Here is a 7118-nt window from a genome sequence, read left to right as displayed (position 1 = left end):
GTTTAATGAACTTTTTTCATTTGATATCTCATTTCCAAATAATTGGGGGCATGGCTGGCTTGAATATGTTATAAAGTATTCACATTAAATTTTCCATGAAGTTTTTTTACCCTATTTCTTTTTAAATTTTGACTCTAATCAAGAACTCCAATAAGCAATATCTAATTTGTTACCAAAACATTAATTCCTCATTATTTTGCCTGAAGTATAATTAAGAGTATTTTAATATCTTTACATAGAAATCCACACAGCACCTCAATGTTAAAATCAAAAGAGTATACTTTAAAAACTTGATAAATTTCCTGCTTCACTGATATGTAAGTCTTCTCTCCAAGATAAGAAGCATCAAGTATAAATTTATTTACTTATTTATTCATTTCACAGTACTGGAGATCAAACCCAGTTTCCCGTGTCAAGCTAGGCAAGTGCTCTACTACTGAGCCACACCCTAGCCCATTAAGTATAAATTTAATGAATGAGTACTAATAGTTTCAAACTTAGAACTCAGGGGGGTAAATATTGGGGCTTTATATAATGGTATTTTTTCCTTTGTCTTTCTCTTACTATCTAGTCAAGATGTTGCCAAGCTGATTGTACCACTGAGTTCTTCTATTTTCTGAATTTATAACCATTTAGGGCAGGTTTCTGACAAAAATCCTTCCTATAAATGAGAAATCATTTTAGCATAAATTTTCATTATCTCTTTAAAACTCATTTTAGATGTCTTTCTATACAAGGATGCCAGGTGAATTTCACATAGCATTGAGCAAATTCTGAAGTCAGTTTCTTTAAGTGAATGCTTTTCCTTTTCACTCTTGGAAAATACTAATATTCAATGTATTGAAACTCTTAATAGAACATAAGAGTGAATTTAGGTATCATGCTACCAATGAAGATAGGATGTCATTATCACCCCTTGATGGTCTCTTAGAAGAGCAATCTGACGGACTATGTCCAGGGTAACACATGTTCTTGAGGGCTCTGTGTGCCTTTGGGAAGTATTGTCCTTTACTAACAGAACCCCCAGGAAACTCTGCCTGGTTTAACCAGTCTAAGTGGGAACTTACTCCTTTTCTTTTTTATTGCTTTCATTTTCTTGTAGGAAACCATATGTATATAGACTATGTGATTATACAGGTTTAATTACCCACCATTGTTTGGTTCTCTTGCTTTGCTTCAGTACCAGATTAGGAACAGAAGTTCATGTAGAATACATTAATCCGAAATTGACTGTTAAAAGTTGAATTTTAAAAAAACAAGATATGGGGCAGATATTTAAGCAATGAAGTTCAGGGGGGTATCTCCTAGTATTATCTCAGTACCCGATCCTGCTGAACTCTAGGTATATACCATGCCACATATGTTCTGGGAATTGAGTAGGTCAGAATGTCAGGTGCTGGAATGTCAGTGAGAGAAAGGCTGTGTCACCCACCTACACGGCTACTCCCCACTTACGGCAGACAATGTAACCTATTCACGGGATAGGTGAGGTCCTGTCTTGATTTAGGTTGTTGTTAAGCCAAATGATGATCTTAGTAGCTACCTAACTGATCCTCCTATTCCACTCTTGACCTACAGACAGGCTGGAGTAATCTCTTTAAAACATAATTGGGTCATATCCCAGCCATGAGTAAAGACTTTCCAAAATTTCCCATTTCTCTTTGAATGTATCCCTGGCCTGGTTTAATCTGGCTCCTAAACATGTCAGTCTCCTCTTTGCCATCTCCCCCTCACTCACTCTGGCCCATATGTACTGTCTTCTTCTGGTTTCTTGTACACCCTTAGCCCTTCCCCACCTCGTGCCCCACACCCAGCATGCCCTTCTCCTCCCTCTTCACATGGCTCCTTCTTTCTCATTCTCTGGATCTCCTCTTCACAAAGACCTTTCCTGTTTAAACTAGGTTTATCTCTACCTCTTATTTTCACATCATGTTGGGTCCTCTTTAGGTTCTGTGTATGGCACTTGTCACATTGACGTGGTTTTATGTGTTTAGTTGTTTGGTCTCTTTTCCTGGGTCCTGATAAGAGTGAACTGGTGACATAAAAATCCTGATTCTACTCCCACTCTCATATGTCCATGCTCTGGACCTCCTTGTCTTCATGTTCCCCATCCCTTTCCTTCTTGGCCTCTGACAATCGAGCATACCACTGGCAACTGTTCAAGAATCTATTTATTTTAATCATCTCAGGCCATTTCTCCTTCCTCATTAAGGGATGGCCAGGTTCACCATGCACAGCTCTACCCTTTGGGAAGATCTCCTTTCTCCAGTGTCTTTCAAAGTCATCCTCAAATGTTCCTGAAGGGTGATGCTGTCCATTCTAAGCCATCATCCACTGACCAAGTCAACTTGTCTATAACCAAGTTTGCCCTTGAGAAGGAGAAGAGTAGCCCAGGACAGTTAGAAAGGTCTGCTGTCAGCTGAACCTGGCAGTGCAGAAGCCAACCTGGAACTTACCCTAGCCCTTGGTGTTCTCCAAATGATCATAATTACATTTTGATACAATCAGTATCAGACAAGAACTCTCCATGACTGTGATGAATGGAGACAAGATTAAGGCCAGTTTGTAATCATTGATTTATACAGTCAAAAAGATTAATGTTCTTCAAATCACAAAATGACCATATACCCCTAAATTTAGCTAATATGAATTACTGCTGCCTTGTTACCACATTACAAATTTTGCTTTACTTCATACAGCCTACCTTATGTATATGACATAAAAGATACCCAGTCACAGAATTGCCTAATTTTATAATACTCAGTATACACACACACAAAAAGTCCCAAACCTTGAAACCTTCCCCAAACAAGGTAACCCAAACCTAAACCCTATAGTAATTCCTTTCTCACAGCTTATTGAGATGCTCCATATATCCTCATGTTGCATATTGATTGTTGTTATAATAAATAATAAATCCAACTTGTTCTGATACAGATGTAGCTGGCTGTCTTTGGTTGAAGAGAGGAGAGAGAGAGAGAGAGAGAGAGAGAGAGAGAGAGAGAGAGAGAGAGAGATTTTTTTTAAAAGAGAGAGGTAGAGAGAGAGAGAGAATTTTAATATTTATTTTTTAGTTACCGGTGGGCACAACATCTTTGTTTGTATGTGGTGCTGAGGATCGAACCCGGGCCTCATGCATTCCAGGCGAGCGCACTACCGCTTGAGCCACATCCCCAGCCCAAAGGCTTTTTTTTTTTTTTTACCTCCTTCATTTGTTAAAGGTTTCTGTTTTTTTCAGACCCAGAAACCTCTTCAGTCAATGGATTCTAGATTTTCTAGATTTAAAGATACAATGAAGTCCAAGAATGCATTAAGAGATTGTGACTGTGTATTTGGATGACCACCCTTAACCTATCATTCCCCTATTCTTGATTTTTTTCTGGCTATGGATGTTTTGCAGCATTCTTGATTGCTGTCCATTGATTCTACTCCTAGGAATACTTTGTTCTATTGACCATCTCCACAATTCCCAGCAGGTCAAGCCCCATTGACTATGCCTCCAACCTTGTTTGATGGTCATTATAGTAATTATAGTTTTCTGGTATCTGATGGGTAAGCCACCACTTGGCTTCTATTACTTGAAGGCCATATGGATATTAATGAGTCCACTCTGTGATCACCTCTTCTACCACCATCCCTGAGCTGCAGAGTATAACCAGAACTGTACTTCTTAGGGCATTAAAACCTATACCATGAGAAAATGCACCTAAGTCAATGAACTTTATATTATGTCTTCTTGTTTTTCCAGTTCCCTCCATAGATTATCCTCAAAATCCTCTTCTGGATATTTCTTTGGATTCTACTGGTACATGCTACTTAATTCCGGTAACTCCTTTGAAATATTATTTGTGTTTTTCCTTCTTTTGACCTGCACATTTCTTTCTGGGTTCTGATGGAATGGAACCCAAGTTAGGAGTCTGACAGCCAAGAGAGGAGATGAAGGCACTCCTGAAGTGGGATACCCGTGTGTCAGGGAGAACAGCCTCGACAAAACTGTTCAATATGAGGGAAGTGCTAGCTTCTGCTAGGAAAGTGTGCACCATCAGTACAATCTCTGAAAGGGCAGGAGAGCCTGCATAGCCAATTTACCAGAGGAATCTTCTCAATGTCACTATCCTATATAACAGAATAACAGGTGTTTCCAACCAGCCTTAGCTGAGCACTCAAATGTTTCTGGAGCGCTGTGACTCTAACTACCAGGTTCTCAGTCTGGTGCTTAGTTTTGTTTGTTTTTGTAGAGAGGCCCTTGTCTCTTTGTAAGCTAAAAAGAGACCATCTGGCTCTTACACTTAACCTTTAATTGCAAGTTAAGAGCCCTCAGGTTCTCAATATCTCTCTGCAGGGTGTCAATACAGTTCAGGAATAACCATACCGCACTGCTGTCCTCTTACGCACTGCTGCTCCTCTATTTCACAAAGTGTGTGTGAATCTTAGCACATACTAGATCCAACCCCTCTGACTGATGTTTTCCCAGGTCAGTGTTAGTGGAATCTATAGCAATTGGGTCCCACACTTAGCCAGGAGCTGTCCACATTCCACACACTTCAAGTGGGCATCCTAACTGCTAAATGGGTGAGTGAGCCAGTCCTAAAATGTCCAACTTCCTTCTCCATTCTTGGACCCACTTTGTGTTCTCTGGAAGCAGACCTAAACAAGGGATTTGATATGCAAAAGATGCATGAGGGAGAATGTGGAGAATAAAGAAGGAGGCAGCAGAAGAGGATAGTGAAAGCTCCCCCTGACAGCCTTGGAAAGGAGAAAATGACTCAATAAAAAGAGTTTCAAACCGAAATGCACTTTCTAGAAATGTTTGGCCAGGCTGGTGAGACATTCTTGAGTCAAGAGAGGGTATTCCAGGTAGGTTGCAATGGGTCTGGTTTAGCAGCCCCACCAGGTTCAGTTACCAGTTGGGAGTAGATCAGAGGAGTGTGGCCTAGGTATGGAAGCAGAGTGGCCCAGGAGCAGTGGTGTGACTGCAGTCATTTATGTCTCTACCTTAGGAGAGCCAGACTGTACACATCCACACTCTACATCACTCATGTTTTAATAGGGCTGTATTTTCTTTGGAGCCTGTGGTCACACAGTTCCACCCTCATCCACCAGCCCAATGTAGGTGGGAGGTTACTGGGGATTGAACTCAGGGGCACTAAAACACTGAGCCACATCCCCAGCCCTATTTTGTATTTTATTTAGAGACAGGGTCTCACTAAGTTGCTTAGTGCCTCACTTTTTGCTGAGGCTGGCTTTGAACTCACAATCCTCTTGTCTCAGACTCCCAAACCCCGGGATTATAGTTGCACACCACTGAGCCTGGCAGCTTTCCTATTTCTTAGTATGAACACTCCTTGTAGATCCCAAGGCAGTTTATCAGGAACTTGAGATACATTCTTCTAGAGTCAATTCATCTTGATATAATTTTTGTCACCAGTCAATCATGCACACCTTCCAATGACAATGACTTTCAGTTTCATAGCTTCTTATAGATTGAAACAAAGACACACTTTTCCTCCTCACACACATTTACTCCATGACTAAAAATTCCCCAGGAAGACCATTTTTAATATTTATTTCTTGTAGATTATTTGTTGATATAAAAATTATGCCTATACACTCTGTAAAATTCAAAAACAACAGAAAGCATAAATAAGAAAAGACTTGTACTGGGGCTGTGGCTTAGTGGTAGGGTGCTTGCCTTGCATGTGTGAGGCACTGGGTTTAATTCTCAGCACCACATATAAATAAATGAATAACTTCTTGGTTGGAACCCATTTTCTTTCAGTGTTTGAAATATGTTATATAAAATCAACACACATAAATCAAAGGCATTCCTGTATATCAGCAACAAATCCTCTGAAATGGAAATGAGGACAACCACTCCATTCACAATATCCTCAAAAAAAATAAAATACTTGGGAATCAACCTAACAAAAGAGGTGAAAGATTTATACAATGAAAACTACAGAACCCTAAAGAGAGAAGTAGAAGAAGATCTTAGAAGATGGAAAAATATACCCTGTTCATGGATAGGCAGAACTAACATCATCAAAATGGCGATATTACCAAAAGTTCTCTATAGGTTTAATGCAATGCCAATCAAAATCCCAATGGCATTTCTTGTAGAAATAGATAAAGCAATTATGAAATTCATATGGAAAAATAAAAGACCCAGAATAGCAAAAACAACTCTAAGCAGGAAGTGTGAATCAGGCGGTATAGCGATACCAGACCTCAAACTATACTACAGAGCAATAGTAACAAAAACAACATGGTACTGGTACCAAAACAGGCGGGTGGACCAATGGTACAGAATAGAGGACACAGAAACCAATCCACAAAACTACAACTATCTTATATTTGATAAAGGGGCTAAAAGCATGAAATGGAGGAAAGATAGCATCTTCAACAAATGGTGCTGGGAAAACTGGAAATCCATATGCAATAAAATGAAACTGAATCCCTTTCTCTCACCACGCACAAAAGTTAACTCAAAATGTATCAAGGAGCTTGATATCAAATCAGAGACACGGCTTCTGATACAAGATAAAGTTGGCTACGATCTACATACTGTGGGGTCGGCTCCAAATTCCTCAATAGGGCACCCATAGCACAAGAGTTAATAACTAGAATCAACAAATGGGACTTACTCAAATTAAAAAGTTTTTTCTCAGCAAAAGAAACAATAAGAGAGGTAAATAGGGAGCCTACATCCTGGGAACAAATTTTTACTCCTCACACTTCAGATAGAGCCCTAATATCCAGAGTATACAAAGAACTCAAAAAATTAGACAATAAGATAACAAATAACCCAATCAACAAATGGGCCAAGGACCTGAACAGACACTTCTCAGAGGAGGACATACAATCAATCAACAAGTACATGAAAAAATGCTCACCATCTCTAGCAGTCAGAGAAATGCAAATCAAAACCACCCTAAGATACCATCTCACTCCAGTAAGATTGGCAGCCATTAGGAAGTCAAACAACAACAAGTGCTGGCGAGGATGTGGGGAAAAGGGTACACTTGTACATTGCTGGTGGGACTGCAAACTGGTGCGGCCAATTTGGAAAGCAGTATGGAGATTTCTTGGAAAGCTGGGAATGGAACCACCATTTGACC

The sequence above is a fragment of the Spermophilus citellus genome (assembly GCF_964194105.1).
Source record: "Spermophilus citellus genome assembly, chromosome: 7".
In the NCBI taxonomy this organism is placed as follows: domain Eukaryota; kingdom Metazoa; phylum Chordata; class Mammalia; order Rodentia; family Sciuridae; genus Spermophilus; species Spermophilus citellus.
The sequence above is the reverse complement of the archived record's forward strand: the minus strand, read 5'-3'. Positions refer to the sequence as shown.